This window comes from Equus quagga, chromosome 4 (assembly GCF_021613505.1).
Source record: "Equus quagga isolate Etosha38 chromosome 4, UCLA_HA_Equagga_1.0, whole genome shotgun sequence".
NCBI lineage: Eukaryota > Metazoa > Chordata > Mammalia > Perissodactyla > Equidae > Equus > Equus quagga.
Genome location: NC_060270.1, coordinates 2,677,610 through 2,691,079, shown reverse-complemented (window position 1 = coordinate 2,691,079; position 13,470 = coordinate 2,677,610). Strand labels below are relative to the sequence as shown.

The window sequence follows — 13,470 nt, the reverse complement described above, 5'->3', positions numbered from 1 at the left end:
ATACTAATAAAGTAGATGGATTCTTAGTAACCCACATTTTAAGAATAAGTACGTGTTGCAAAATTAAATCAGCAGAAGGACTAAAGGAGGAATTTTGTTTACATAATTGCTAATTTACTTCCTTGAACACTTAGGCCCTCAGACTAGGTTCACATGCTGCTTTGGTGTCTATTTCCACAAAGTGGAAAGACTATTGTATAATTTCTTTTAAGAATGACCTTCTTTATATTTCACAGAGCTTAATTAACACACGAAAGTTATAAATTCCCATCTCCACAGCACAAGTGTGTACATAGTAGGTGCTTAGATGTCTGACTGACAGTAATTAAAAAATGATAGCTAAAACCTTCCTTTTTTGAAGAAAAGACTAGATAACATATGGTAATAACATGTTACTTCTCTCATTGACAAAATCATTTTTTAAAACCACATTAGTTGCATGTTTTACCAACCTTTTAGGAATCTTTAAAAATATATTAGTTCAATTAATTCATTAGCACTTATTCTCTATATTAATGAGGTTTTTTTTTTCACTTTTGCCATATTCTATTTATTAGAAGTGAATAACTAAGTCCAGCCCACTCAAGAGGAGGGCATTATGCAAGGGCATCAATACCGGGGGTGGGCGTCATCTGGGTATTAGAGGCTGCCTACCACAAAGGCACAGAACAACGTGGGCCAACTTTACAATATAGAAGAATATGGCAGGTTTCCTCGGTTGAATAGTTCTTTTTAAATATTCTTTAATTATTTTTTTCTTTTCTTAAATGGCTAAAAGATTTTTTTCATTTTTTAAACATTATTTTTTATTGCAGTAACATTGAAGTTTTAATCAGATATAATTTTTATTGGGTGGGATATAAGCAATTGCTTAATAATAGAGGTAAGAAAACTGAAGCCCAGAGAAGTTAAACAACTTGCCCAAGCTCACACAGGACTATCACGAGAATTCAGGCTTCTAGATTTTTGTTTCATTTCTCCTTCCTATGCTATAACTCAGAGTAAATAATTACCAATATTCTAAAATATTAAATCAATCAGTCCCTTTATATCCCTTAAGTTCAGTAAAGCTTGAGTGTTATTTTGATCACTATAAAAATAATATCTATTAATCTAATCAGTTGTAAGCAGCAAACTGAATCAAAGAAAGAATACACTGAAAAGCAAATCACTTACTTCTCTACCTTAATAATCTATTAAACTTGAGAATTTTAAGGCTTCCACAGAAGTAGATCTTTTTCTGGGAATCAAGTATGCAGTATACTATGTGCAAATTTATATCCAGAATAATAACTTCCTCATAAAAACGACATATCTACTGAGAATATCTGAAGCCAAAATGCTGTTGTTGAGTCAGAAAGAAACCAGCCACAGCACTAAAGAGGCTTTTTAAGAAAACTAAATGTAGATAGAAACAAATAGTTATGATGTTCAGTTTTCAGTAAGAAATTTATTAAACTTTGGAGTTAGATTTCAGTCACTATGATTTAATCAAGATATTTCAGGCAATCTATTTCAACATTGAGTTTTAGCTCATAATATGTGCAGAGATGAGTTAAATAGTAGCATCTTATCCAATGAATAATGTACCAAAGATTTTTTATTAGGTCCTCACCAAATTTCCTAATCTTCAAAATAGCACTGATATCATGGGAATTAATGTGTGCTCTAAAATGTCACATTTTCTCATTGAAAATTACTCAATAACAAATTGTAAGGAATGGATGTTGTAGAAAACATTAGCTTTTTGAAGATAAAGAAGATGGCATTTAAAAAGAAAACACTGTTTACTTAGCAACTGCTGTATTTGGAAAATATATAATATAATTTTAAAACCAGAGCATATATTTTCCCAGTTGCCAGGTTGCAAGCAACTTATCAAGATCATGTATTCAAAGTTCAGATGGGGGAGATTAGGTAGTTGGGTGCTTTCTGAAAATCAGAAACCTTGTTATAGAAAACTGTGTTGTTGGACTTAAATAATTGCTTAGTAAACTGCCAGTTTAACTAATATTTCTTTTTCACACTGTGATTACATATTTATGAATTTTGCTTGAATTAAAATCTTAATTGGATAGCAGAATATTAAATTGTGACACTTTGAAAAATGCATATTCCTGTGTAATTGTTTCTTAAACCTGTGTACTAGGAATCCTAAATAGTCCTCTGTGGAGAATAATAAATATCAATATATAAGTCATTTGAAAATAAGAGTGTATAATGTGATGCTATATTGTACTGGGAGTGAAATGCTGTGAGTGATGGGCTGGGATGATTATGAAACATTATGAACCTCCTCCTCATCATCACCAGTCACTATTTATTTAATAGGAAACTATCCTCCAGCAGTATGCTCAGTGCTGCAAATTCATCACCAAGTTTATCTGCACAATAGCCTTAATAGGTTAGTACTGTTATTGTTCCTAGTTTAGGTGGTTGCACTACTTGCCTTAAGCCCACACATCGTGTACACAGTAGAACTGGCAATCCAGCCCCGACTTGTCAGGCTCCAGACCCACACTACTGCTAGTATTTCACACCACCACTGTCACTAACAGAACTGGCTAGACCCAGCTCTTCTGTGCAGCCTAGAACAATCACAGCCTTGCTTGACTACTTTGGTTTCATGTCTGTAAAAATGAGAATGATGAATTACATATCCTTATTACAATATTTCAGAGCAATTTTACTTTGATATTGTGTTATCCATAAAGGCTACAATGAAATATTGGGAAGAACAAGATTTGCCATGTGGAAAAAAGAGGAACACTTAAGACCTATGCCCCAGGCCTTGGTCTGGACAGAGTAACTCCTGCCTTCTTATCATATTAGTGCCAGTCGATCACAGAGCTCTGACTTGATCTCAGGGTAAAGCCCAAAGCCAGTAATTTTGTCAACAAGAGGCTCTAGAAATGGCTCCAGCATCTGTCTCCAGATCCATCTCTTACCAGTCTCTAACCACGCTGAATCTCCAGATCCATCTCTTACCAGTCTCTAACCACGCTGAGTTTCTTCAGTTCCTTCAATGCACCAAACTCTCTCTCATGGTCAAGTCCTATTCAATCCTCCTATGTAAACATCACATCATTTGGGAAGCTTTTTTCTGGTTTTCTAGATTTGGTTAGGTCCACAGACATATGTTTCCATAGAGGCTTGTACTACCACTACTTGCAAATTTCCAGCATGTTTTACTGAAGTTACTTTTTTCGCAATCTGTCTTTTGATTAGACTGCAAATTCCATGAGGGCAGGGACTTTATTCACTACAGTATTTACAGTGAGTTAAATGATGACATCCCGTCTACCTCCTCCCCTCACTCCCAAACAAAAAAAGAATTTGCAGATATAATTAAGTTAAGGATCTCACTCATCCTCGATTAACCAGGTGGGCCCAAACCCAATGACAAGCATCCTTATAAGAGACAGAAGAGAAGACAAAGAGGAGAAGGCCATGGGAAGACAGAGGCAGAGGCTGGAGTGATGCAGCCACAAGCCAGGGGATGCCTGGCCTGGAGCCACCAGAATCTGGAAGGGGCGAGGAAGGATTTTCCCAGAGCCTTAGGGGATGGTGTGCTTCTGGCCTCCATAACCGTGAGAGAACAAATTTCTGTTGTTTTAAGCACCTAGTGTATGATAATTTGTTATAGCAGCCTTAGGAAACTAATGCAGTAGTAGACCAATAAATACCTGTTTGACTGAATGGATTGAACGACTGTGTGCTTTGGATGATTCTGGTGAGAAAAGGTCAGAATAACCCAGAAGTAGTCTACATCCTCACCTTCACTAGATAAGTGAAGAAGATTTACCCTGAAGGTCACTGTACTATATGTGTGAAATCAGTTTGCCCAACACTGTTTTATCAGAAGAATCCAATTATTCTGTATTCTTGGAGAGAACGCTTCCTGAAAGGCGGGGGCTCCAGGAAAGAGCAGACTTCTACATTTAACCAAGTTCAGTAAATTAAGCTTAGAAGTTTGAAGCTGCAGTTAAGAACTTACTGGTTCATTCAAAAAAGCATTTATTGAACATATATTACATGGCAGGCAAGTGACAGACACCGGGGATACAGTGGTGAACAGCAAAAACAGCTCCTGCCCTCCTGTATGTACAGAATAGTGAGGAAGATGGACATGGAGCAAATAATTACAAGTGGAGGAACTGTTAGAAAAGGGAGACTGTTGGGCATCTGGAAGAGAAGAAACAATTCCTGGCAGAGTCAGCTGAGTGGGAGTTTGGAAACATGGTGTGTTGGAAGGAGGAGGAGCTGTTCCTTGGTTAGAGGCCTCAAAGACTTGATTAACTGAAACAGACACTTAGACAAACAAATAAACCATAAAATCATCTACCAAACGGATTCCATAAAAATACAGCTACAAATTCCTCTGTTATGAAAGCTTGTCTAGAGTACCATCTATTCACTTTTTCAATCCTGTGAAGAAGCTTATTTCTAATTAGTTCTGTAGGAGAAAATGTATACATGTATATGATTTACTCACCTAAGTGACACCATGGAGAGCAAACCTGTCCTTAAAAAGAAACAATGAAATCCATGGTAAGAAACGAAGTTTACTTGTGACCACCTGATTGGAAATGTTCTTTTGCTTAATGGAATGAAGTTATAGTCTCAGAAAAAGATATATATATTAAAATGATAAATTTTCATTCTGTGGTTTGGCAAGAAGCGTACTTCCTTAAGAGGAGGCAATTATCCAAAAAGAGTTGCAAAATTGTTACCAAGGAAGGATTTAGCACCTAGCCAATGCTTGGCATAAGTCCAGGGGACATTATTAAGTGAGGTTTGCTTTAGCTGTTTTTATTTAAAGAGAAAAAACTGAAGTTCTTTACTTGGAATCCAAATACTTTTAAAAACTAGATTGCAAAAAAAAATAGATTTCATGTTTTTAGGAAAGTATGAGAGAAAAGCAATTTGGCTATTTTTAACCAAAGAATTTTCTTCTATAGAGGCATATGATTTTGTCTCTCTGTAATCAAGATTATTCTAGTTTATATTTACATTTCAAAGTAAAATCTGTTATTTGTATTCTATGGTATTTACTGTGGAATAGCTTTTTAAAGTTAACTCTTCTCTGTTATGATCATCTTTTTAAAGTTATTGAAGACAGCAGTTACATGATTTTTTTGGGGGGGATAAAATATTTCTCAAAATGCTGCTCAGTGAAATAAATGGTGGTATATACTTGTTTCATATCCAAGTTTTATTTATAACTCCCAATTCTTCATGAAATCTCAAATGATATTATCTCATCATTTCACCAAAATGATCTTTTTTTAAGCACAGCAGAAATCTCAACACTGTAATGGATTGATAGTACCCAGTAAATTAATCTGAAGGTTTATTGACAACCAATACAGGAAATCCTTGGGTTTTTTTTTTTTTTCAGGAAATAAAAATTTCCCTCTCAGGTCCTATCTTGCAGGCAGGGTTGGTCTAACCTTATGAAATGAGGCACTTCTACAACGACCTAGCAGTGTACAACAGAGACCAGGCGCTGTAGAGTCTCAGCACTGCAGGGTCATGTGCAGGCGAGAGCTGAGACGTGAATGACAGCTGAGGAAATGCTTTCCCAGATGGACACAGTCTCGCAAGTTTGTAGATGACGTTGTTCTCTTGGCCACCTGGACTTAGCACATGAGGTCACATTTATCTTTCCCCATAACACAGGTCCAGAGTCAAACCTTTATCATGTCTTAGATTATTTTGTCTTTATTACCACTGGCACAGCCTCATTTCTGGCTTCAGCCTCCCACGATTAGCTAATTTTATAGTTTTCTATTAGGTTGCCTTTCCACAGTGTCTCTTCCTGATCCATCCCACATCATGTAACCAGATAACTACTCTTCAAAATAATAAGTAAACATACTCAGAGTCTCCCCCATGGCCTACAGGGTAAAATCAGCCCCTCCCAGTGGGTACAGCACCCCCAGAGACCCAGCCCAACCCTCTGAATCAGCCCTCACACCACGCTCTCCTTTGCTTTCCAGGTGCTCATCAACCTGTCATTCCCACATTTTAAGTATTTCTTAGATTCCTCCCCATTTTCTTCTTTCCCAACAGCTATTTTCTTAGTTCAGATAATCATCTTATCATATGTATTTGAATTTGGCGAGATGGCAACTTCAATTATGTGGAATGCAGTGGAGCAACGGCTAAAGGAGGAGAACAGAGCGTCAAGGAGACATCTGACAGAGGTTCCCGTCCTGAAGAAAGCACAGTTTACTCCATAGAACAGCTTCGAGGCCTTGCATTCTTACCTCAGACCTGTTTTTTGATTTCCACGTTCACAAAACAATATGTACAGCAGAAGTAAATTAAGCAAGTTAAGGCTAGGGGTGAGATCTCTAAACAGAGAGAGTTGACTGCAAGCACACACTGACAGAAGAACTGGGAAAACTAAGAATCTCACGTAAAATTCCAAAATGCACGCTACTAGGAGCCAGGAATGTAGGATCAAACAGCCCTGTGAAATTCAAGGAGCACCGAAGGACCCACCATGTTATAACTCAACACTGACATGATCGTCCAATGTAAATGAAAAATGCTGCAATATGTCCAAGACATTTTACTTAAAAGGACAGGAGTTTGTAGATGCATAATTAGAAAATATTTCTCTTCAAAATATTTAAAAATTATAAAAATAATACTTATAAGGCAAAACCTCTGAATACTTCAACTATCAAAACTGATTCATTTTCGAGGATTTCAGTTTTTTGGCACATTTCAACTATGCTATAAGCTTCCTGAGGGCATAAGTAATAGCTTTCAACTTTCTCTATCACATGGCATTAGCACAGTGCATTCTACAGTATGGAGATGAATAACTGTATATTTTCACGAAGAGAGAGAGAACACATTCTAGATATAAGCATTAAACGCCCCGGCTAAAGAAGAGTTCTCATGTATGAGTACGGCAATGATAATGCTTCAAAACGTTCTAGTTACATAAATGATCCCTTACACATTTGTATTTGGGTATTTAATATGTTCAGAGACAAATGAATAGAAAATAGTGTGAGTTAAACTTCTTTGTTCAAATGTCTCTGCTGAGGCTTTGAATGGAGCAGACACCCACAGGTAGAAATGCTGGCATGGTATTGCGTTAACGTGTTTCTTTCACATTCATTCAATATTTCATGCCATCTATGAACAGGAAAAATACCTCTTAAGATTGGAAAAAAACAAATGAGAGAAAGTCAAGAGACTGTGTTCCGCTCACTTAGGCAAATCACTGAGTTCTCAGTGGATGGAAACAAGCCCCATGGGTCACTTCTTCTGAAGTGGAGACCCTTAGCTGGAATTGCGCTTTTTCAGAAAGTGATTTCACAGCTGCCTCTCCTCCACTGCTCTGCCACTTCTCCGGAAAGAGAGCAACACAGTACATCAAACTGTGGCTACATTGGGACACAGAAGATTTCAAGATTCACTCTTCTTGATAACCTTAATTTACTTGTCAGATAAAAATGCCACATGACACAGGAATAATTGGAAAATGTGAGTTTGGTACAACTTGATGGAGAGGCAGAGCAGACACAGGTAGTGCGGCAGGATAAAACACCATCTTCTTTTTTCCTTTAAGAGATTCTTGGGTGTGTTAATAACAGTCAGGATGCCTTGCTGCACGAAGGCTTCATGTGACAAATACCAAAGAACAAAGAAAAGAGAGTGAGCATTTAAACACCTGGAACTACTGTTTACATTCTAAATGTCAAAGATTTAATTTGTAATTGTCTATATTTCATATTGTTACTGGCAGTTGAGAAAGGTCTTTGATAATATTTTTTGCAATTGAAATACTTATGTTTTCATACATACATATTTCATCCTCTTTTTTTTCTTTCTGGATCTAGTGTAGAATAGAATTTCCTTACAAATTTCACAAATTCCCTAGATCACTCATCTGGAACCAATAGTGTTCTATTTCAAATACTATTCAACACGTACCATAATATTAATAGTGAGTATTTGCATATTGGGAAGTATGTATATGCACTTGAGGTTATAGCTTCTTAATATAACAATTAGTGTGGTTTGAGGTAAACAGCTTTATAATATATAGCCATTGGAGATCACAAATTTCATAGGCTTATAAACTCAAAGATGCATTTAGAATCTATTTTTCAGAGAAAAAAAATTGAAGAAAATAATTCTGATAAAAAAACACACATTGATTATTCAGAAAAAGTTGTGGAAAGTTTCTTGAGGAAATTCTCATTCTTTGATTCATTACAGTAGTCCCCTCATCTAGACCCCTGGTGGATGCCCAAAATCACGGATAGTATCGAATCCTATATATACTATGTTTTTTCCTGTACATATATATTTGAGTTGCAACAGCAAAACTAGCACAAATTTCTTTTTCCTTCTTCAAAATTTCATGGATAGAAGATTTGTTCTTATCATAGATCTTAGCAACCTCAGCATAAGACTTTTTTTCTTTCCCCATTAAGTCGAGAACTTATACCTTTTCACTTAAAGGAAGCACTTTACAGCTTCTCTTTGGCGTATCTGAATTGCCAGCATCACCATTCTTGCGCTTTGGGCCATTATGAAGTACAAGGATGACTTGAACACAAGCACTGCAATACCGCGAGAGCCGATCTGATAACCAAGAGGCTACTAAGTGACTAATGGGTGGGTGGCGTGGATCCGCTGGACAAGGGATGAGTCATGTCCCAAGCAGGATGGAGCAGGATGGTGTGAGATTTCATAATGCTACTCAGAACGGAGCAGAACTTGAAACTCATGAATTGTTTATTTTTGGAATTTTACATTTAATATTTTCGGACTTCGGTTAACTGTGGGTAACTGAAACCATGGAAAGTGAAATGGTGGATAAGGGAGGACTCATGTATTCATTCAAAAACAACAAAGACATTAACCATTTAGAATGTGCTATACACTGTGATATAGGGATTGGGGAGACAAAGCAAACTCCCGCTTGGTTTCCTGTCCTCCAGTAGATTCTCTTTAGTGAGGGCAGTAAGTAGTGAACCTTAATTGTAATAAAGTAAATTGTTGCTAAAGTGGAGGTATGTTCAAGGGTCAGGAGGGAAGAGGAGGAGAGTGATAACCTCTGAAGGCAGAAGTGGAGGACGTTTATAAAGGAGGTGATTCCTGAAGCTAAGTCTGGAATGGTTGGGAGTTCACAGGTCACCGAGGTGACCATTGGATATTGGGACATTCTAGTTTGAAGAAGCAACATGACAAATATGCACACATAAAACAGCTCAACATCTTCAGTCGTTTCTATGTACTTTGAGATGTCAGAGACACAGGTCAAGAGGCAGAACAGGAAGCTGGAGAGAGGTGAGGGATGGATTACGACAAATTAAGATGACATCAGTCAGGATGCTTGTGCTTTTCTCGAGTTACCATTCACACTCAGGTTTATGAGTAGAGGAGATGGAAATGTGATTTTGCACTGAATTACAATTTTTACTGAAGATATAAACTCTTTCAAATATGTGGGAAGAAACTGCCTGAAGATAAACCCAACAGAGAAGAAAGCAGAACTGAGACTGAGGCAGCATCGAGGACACGGCTGGAGAGCCTGGATTGGCCTGAATGCCACACCACTCCTTGACTTTTCAATAAAGGCAATAAAGCTTTTCATTACCCAGCTGGGTTTTTGTCACTTGATATTGAGAGTCCTATTTCATATAATGAACCAAAGAGGAAAGAATTTGACTATGTTTATCCATATGCATATCCTAATATGAGGGGAGGGGAGAGCAAGCGGGTTTTTATATTTCTAAATGCATAACTTCTCATTGTTTATTATGTTGCCTGAGCAGGATGTTTTCTATTACCATTTCGTATTTAAAAAAAAATGATATTGAACACAGCCTTCTGAGTCTGTCTGCCCCCACAATTGGATGGATAAGATTGGAAGAATAAGGTGAAAAGGGGTGGGGGGTTACTTTTATAAAATTGTGAGTAGAGATTCTTTTTTCTTTCTTCTTTTTGGTGGGGGGGGGTGAGGAAGATTTGCCCTGGGCCAACATCTGTTGCCAATCCTCCTCTTTTTACTTGAGGAAGATTCGCCCTGAGCCAACATCCCTACCAATCCTCTGCCATCTGCATGTGGGACGCTGCCACAGCACTGCTCAATGAGAAGTATGTAGGTCAGCGCCAGGATCCGAACCTGCGAACCCTGGGCCGCCAAAGTAGAGTGCTCCAACCCAACCACCACGCCACTGGGCTAGCCCCTCCATTTGTTTTTCTTTAATAGACTGATATGTTAGGGGGAAATCAGGCCTGTCTATCCTATATTTAATGGCTCTCATATTGATTTAATAAAAACTGCATGGATGTAAAAGCAAACAAACAAACAAACCAAAAATAAAAACATGGACAGACATTTTTGGCTAGTTTAGCAAGACAACCTATTAAAATCAGATAGTAGAAGAATCTGCCCAATTTAAATCCATCTAATTATAAACTCATTACCACCAAATCTAGAGCTAAACAAATTCCCGTGGAAGACTGTTACTTAATTTTCTCAGTTAATAACAGAGCAGACTCGATGGCACAGGTGTCCCTCACATGGCTTCAGTACAAGTATTTACGGAAGCGTGGAATCCACCGATGTTGGGTGGGGGTGCAATTTCTCTTAGCTTCCTGGACCCAAGCACAGTAATTTAGACATTAGGCATCTGACAGGGACCTGCTACTCTTTATGCCAAAACTTAATTAATCATACTCTGGAGGTGAGTAAGTTGTAGGGGAAGTTTTTGGATCACTGTTTGAAACTGTTTGAAGTCTGTTCTGAGTCACACCAAACTGTTTACCTCAGCCTCTAACCAATCACTACAATGGGTTCTGGAAAGATTCAGAGAGAGCCTACTCTATTTTCAAAAGGGCCAACCTTACAGTCCTACAAAACTATGGCTGGATCAACTTTCTCAGGGTCCCCTCAGATATTTATGTTATGCTTTCCCTTAAACCACGTGTGAGGTCTCCAAGTTAAATATTTTGTATCGGAAACAAGATGGCTTTAGACAAGATTACTCTACTATTTACTACTATTGTTTTCAAGAAAATAAGATTGTTTGCTTCGCCCATTGATCTTTCACTAAATTTTGACTTCATAACCTAGGGAATCAAGTTAACTAAAAACTGAGGCTCAGTATTACGATTCCGAAAACGTGGGAGCAAACACTACTCAAGGTGAACTAAGGGGGAAGTCTCCTGACACACCCATTCACTATTTCATGCAATATAAATCAGTACTGTACTCATTTATTCGTCTTTTGAACTGATGTCTTCACACCACGATCCTGACTATAGACAAGCTGGGTACGTTTCTCTGTGGCTGCTACAAAGAGAAGCTTCTTCCCACACGGCGGTGATATGGGCTTAACTCTCAACGACTGTAAGTGATTTCTGGACACGAGTAATTATGCCATCCTACTGCCGGAAAGAACTGCTGGTCGTCAACTTTATCAAAACTAAAAAATCAGACAAAGGGCAGACAAAAAGGCAGTTGATCAAAACCCTACCAACAAGATCGCCCATTCCATCTTGCACAAGCACACTTTTTCCACAGCTCCTCCTGGAGAGCAGGTGGCAGAACCAGGCAGCTGAATATAGACCTTCTTCTCTGGGAGCACTGCTCCTCGGGTTTCTGTTTGATGACTTGGAACACCTGCTCTAAAAATTTTCCAGGCCAGAACCATCTTTTTTTCAGTCTCCTGTGGTGTGAAACTCTGGGCTTTCCACCTAGAAGAGGCTTACTTGTAGGAGCAAATTCAAACCTGCTTCCTAAGGACAATCTTTCCTTTGCCTGAAGCCCAGTTCAGCGCAAATGTGGGAGGTTTTATTTCGCATGGGCAAAAATGTTGGTTGGGCGCCTCAGCTTCAATAGCAGAAAGATTCCTGTATCTTTTCTCCTCATTTTTAAAGCATTTGCACCATCCCCTGATACAAAAATAGAGAATTCACATTCTAATCCCTCATTAAAGACTAACCTTAAAATTCTCAGGAAGCATCTTTGGGGTATCTCTTCAGCACTGTCTCTGAGAACTGCCTCCATCCCTAGGGAGGGGCCTCTCTCTGTCTCTAGCTCCCAGTCTCAGGAAACGGATGAGGGATGGAGATCTGGCTCTAACTGGGCCAGCCACATTCTCTCTTCCAGGAATTTGCAATTAGGATTCAGCGTAGTTTGGCGATTTTGATGCATGGTAGAAATGAAGGGGAAATGTGAATTTGCAAGCCATGGGGCAGATAGATAGCCTCTTCTAAATGAACACAGATGCAGGTAGGACTCTTTGCAGAAACAGAGATGTGCACCAAGCAAAAGGCTGGCTGCCTTTCAATTCCAGAGCTTTCTGATTTTTTGGTTCAGTCCTTCTGAAGGCTAGGTTTACTCCCCATGTTTCCTCTGTGGTCCCGTCTGGGAGATTCTTCTCTCTCTTTGTGCTTAACCTAGCTCGTGGTATATTTGATACCTGCAATACAAGGGTCTTGGGCTATTCTAATTTTCAGTTCCTCAAAGGACAAAGGACAAAAGATGAAATATTTAGAAAAGAAATTTGGAGGGCGATTCTTTTCCTTTGCTTCCTGAGACCACTTTCTCTTTGGGAGTCCGTATGCATGGAATGTATTAAGTAACTCTCCTTTCCCCCTTCTCTCCCTCCCACCATGGAAACATCACCTTCAATCAGTGACATTTTACCCTGGGTCTGCTTGTATCAAAGGCTGCGGTCAGAAAACACTGTACCAAACAAACAAACTTCTGCATTTGTTGGACAAACTCCGCTTGAGGCCGTTAACCTCACTGCCCTCTGTATCTCTCTCCTACAGTGCTTGTGCTTCCCGTCACGAGAGGGTGACCACTTCCCTGGTGTCCGGCTGCTGCCAGAAGTCTCCGGGGCAGACATGGCGCACACGTGGTGCATCTCTACGAACAATGATCAAAAGGAGACTTTGCTCCCTCTTGTTTTTATGGATCTAATTTTCTACTTCTAGATCTAATTTATTAAACATTTCATATATACTTTTTCAACTGCCTCAAATGTTTTTAGGGAGAAGAGAAATGCAAGTAAAAAATCAACATTCCTCTGTTTAGTTAATCAAGTTTTCTGAGAAAGCATTCCTATAAAAATTAAGGGTAATTTAGATGTTAGCATATATGTGGGAAAAGTCATGCTACTGACTGCTTGAAGCATTCAGCTTTCTTCCTAGAACATGAAATATAACTATCCTTGTAATTTTCTCTCATCTCTATAATGACACTAATCACTTAGATTAGTTATATATATGTTTGGGCATTTTCTGTTAAACAAAATTCTTGATTAAATAGTTCTGGATGACTAGCAAAAAAGAGTATAGAGGTCACTTTTAAAACACACGAGAAGAATTTCTAAATTCTACATACTTATTGCTTGACTAACTCACGTGTTAAGTTCCTTCTTTTCCCAGTAATGGAAAATGGTGATATAGACAGTTTCA

The 13,470-nt window shown here is 38.4% G+C and overlaps 1 protein-coding gene across 1 annotated transcript in view; it reads right to left on the bottom strand.

The window, feature by feature from the left end:
- EPHA6 (EPH receptor A6) overlaps nt 1–13,470 on the bottom strand; it is a 721,750-nt gene that overhangs the window by 220,209 nt on the left and 488,071 nt on the right. The window lies entirely within an intron of this gene.